This window comes from Propithecus coquereli, unplaced genomic scaffold (assembly GCF_000956105.1).
Source record: "Propithecus coquereli isolate 6110/MARCELLA unplaced genomic scaffold, Pcoq_1.0 Scaffold59, whole genome shotgun sequence".
NCBI classification, from domain to species: Eukaryota; Metazoa; Chordata; class Mammalia; order Primates; family Indriidae; genus Propithecus; species Propithecus coquereli.
The window spans coordinates 7769841-7773391 of NW_012151840.1; positions in this window are offsets into that span (position 1 = coordinate 7769841).

The following is a 3551-nucleotide window of genomic DNA, read 5'->3' on the forward strand; positions in this document are numbered from 1 at the left end:
CATGGATGAATCTCATAGACATACTGTTGAGTGAAAGAAAAACCTATGCCTCTCTCCTCCCAAAAAAACTCACTACACACTTCATGTTTCAGTTTATATGAAAGTAAAGGACAGGAAAAAACTAACCTATCCTGACTGAGTTGGAGGGGGGCGGTGGAAACTAAATCCATGGAATATTGTCAGAGTTCAGGGTTGTATTCTTCGCATTAAAAGTCATTAGTTAAGCACCTCAAATAAAATTTCCCCCAGATATTTTTGTTCAGTTTGGACGATTTGTTTCTATCTTTGCAGAATATAAAGCGCTAACATAAGGTAAGCACTAAGGTCTGGAGATGGCCGAGGAAGAGATGACAAAGTCCCACACCATGCCTGAGAGTTGTCCAATCATCTCTAATGGGGCAGCAGTTTTGTATAATGCTGTATTTGCAAACAAAAACAAAACCAAAACCAAAAACCCCAACAACAGCAACAAACAAAAAAAACCCCAAAACCCTACAAGATTCATGAAATTAGACAACGGTCTAACACCACTAGTGGTAAAAAACAGTGTGGATGGCTGGTTTGCAGCCACTGAGCATTCTCTCTAGTTTCATAAATTTGGTTGCTTTCTGATATTGGGATGGCTTCAAATTTTAACTGCAATGCCACATCACAAAGATAACTGTATTTGGAAGGAACTGATTCCCTTTGCATTGCTTTATAAACGTTCTATTCTACGCATGAAAAGCCACTATTTTACGAAGGGTACACAGGCTTATGCAGGCCGCCAGGAGGGTCCCAGGAGGGACACGGCTTAATAACTGGCCAAATCAGGCAAGAACAGGCCCGGGACTCGGCGCACCGCCCCAGCCCGGTGCGGCGGGAGGGAAGGAGAGAGAGGCAGACGTCACTTCCCCCATCGGCTGCGCGCTCGCCGGTTGGCCGGCTGCACAGCCCGGAGGTGGAGCGGAGGAGCGCAGCGGGGACCCCGGGTGGGCTGGAGGGAAGGAGGCCCGTGTGACATCACGGATGGGGAGGATGCTATGCAGATGAGGCGACACGGGGGCTGCCGCGTGGGCACCTGCTGCTTACACGCGATCGGGTTCCCGTGGTGCGGGAGCGAGTCCGGGAGTGTTTCTGGGAAGCGAGTGTAGTGGGCGTGTGGAAGGGTAGGAGCGCCGGGGCAGCGCGCGGAGGCGAGTGACCGTGTGTGTACAGTGTGAGGCGTGCGAGGGTGTGTGGTGGCGGCAGGAGACAAGCTCATACTTACCTGGCAGGGGAGATACCATGATCACGAAGGTGGTTTTCCCAGGGCGAGGCTTATCCATTGCACTCCGGATGTGCTGACCCCTGCGATTTCCCCAAATGTGGGAAACTCGACTGCATAATTTGTGGTAGTGGGGGACTGCGTTCGCGCTTTCCCCTGATTCCTCATTGAGTTGAATAACAGATATGTGAAACCTGTTTGTGGGGGCGTAAGCTTGCTGTTATTTTCATAGATATCAAGTAAGATCAATCTTGTCATTTTCAGAAAAGAAAAGTAGGTTGATGTTGACTTCCTGTTTGGTATTTTTGTTTTGCCAATTCAGTGTGGCTTTTAGATGTTTTGGTGTTTCTGGAAATAAAGTATCTTTTCTGCATGCTGGCAAAGGCCATCTCTTAACGCGTACTCTACTAGCAAGCACCGCTTTCACGGGGAAACTTTTTGTTCTGCTCTGGCGGTACTTCGTATCCTTTCATGGACCTACGTAGTAATTTCACCTGGAACTGCTGAAGTTTTCTTTAGAGAGAAACTATTGCCTCAGGACTGTCGCTGTCCCCATTCTGTTGTAGGCGTCAGCCGCTTGCTTTCCTAGGGAAACATCTTTGCTGACGGATGTCCCGGTGCAGTATGTCTTGCACGTAATCACCGAGGCCCAGAACCGCAGTCTCCTCCAAGTCTTGGCGCTCCGCCCGCCGGGCTCTCTGGAATGTAAGACGGGACGTCTTGTGAGGAGCCGGACCGGTCTCCCTCTTGCGGGAGGCTCGTGCCAGACCTTCCTCCTGCCGTTTATCGAATCTTTCCTCAGACTTCGTGTCTTAAGTCACGGCTGCTTGATGTCTCGCTTCCACATCCTGCATCCATTGCCGGCCAGCTCTCGATGCCACCCTGACCCATCCTTCTCAGCCCACAGCCGCGTCTTCACGCTCTGGCTCTGGTTCCCTCCCCGCCGCCTTCCTCAGGCCTCGCTCATCACCTTCGCAGGTAGAAACAGGAGCTCGCGCTCAGCCTCCCTTTGCAGCTGACACGCCTCAGCAGCCTGCTCCCCTACCAAATAGGACGTTTCCCTAATACCCCTCCTCACATGGCACTAGGAATGGCATCTCTTTCTAACTGCCAGAAGTACGTAAGTTGTGTTTTCCCTATCTGGAAATGCCCGAGTGCCGAAGTACAGTTTAGAAGAAAGCCCCAGGTCTAGTGTTGGCGGTTGTGGGCATTTTGCCAGCCTCGCCCCCAGTGTGGTGTTCTCTGGCCCCACTCCGGCTTCTGATCTATAATGTCCTGGCCAACGGAAAAGGCAGGACTGTGGCGGGAAGACCATGGCGTCCTCTGGTGGCTGCCAGTCCCGGGGACTTGCTCATCGATCCCGTGGCCTCAGAACCTTCCATACCCGGGGCGGAGTAGGGGGCGGTGCCGCCGTGGGCAGGTCCTAAGAAATCCCACAGGACGCCCAGGACGCCCAGCTAGTGTCCAGGAAATTGCAAGTAGAAGCCGTCCGTCCTAGGAACCGATCTAGTTTGATGAAGACGAGCCATTTACTTCTCCCCAGCAGCTGGAGGTTTCCTGTTCGAATATAAACTATATGAACCAAGACCGAAGTCAACTTCGAGTGCCTTACCGATGAGAAAACTGGGGTCTTGAGAGTGTTTAAGAAATGTCCTTGGTCTCGGGGCTGTCTTCACTAACTTATGCTCTGCGTCCCTGATCCAGGAGTTTCCGACCGAAAGCGGCGGACCAACGCAGTGGCTCGGAACTGCTTGGCTCTTGGCTTCCGGGCCTGTCGGACATACCCAGGTTATTCCAGAGACATTAGCTTCTGTCTGCCTTTGGGAAGGTCCTCGTCCCAGCCCTGGCGCCACCGTGTGCCTTCTGTTTGACCCTCGGCCAGCTCCTTCAATTTGCCAGGCCTCGATTTTGCAAGTGTCATGGGAAAATAGTAATATTAAGTACTAAGTACTTCATAGAGCTGTTACACAGATTAGATGAGAAGAGCTAATAATACGCCTAGCACACTGTGTGCCTTACATTACGGATTTGCAGACGGGAAACAATATGCAAGATAAGTTTTTTCCTTTTAATTATGAACTATAACAAAGAAAGCTGTGTAGGCTTCTGCTTCAGGCCTTTGTAACATTTGAATGAATTTCGTGCTTGTGGATGTAATATCCATTTACAGAGCAAGTTAGTATTAAAGTATAACAAATTGGGTTGGTCCGAAGGTAGTGAGTTATCTCACTTGATTGTTCACAGTTACAGATTGAACTCCTTGTTCTACTACTTTGCCCCCTCCTCACTACTGCTCTTGATTAGT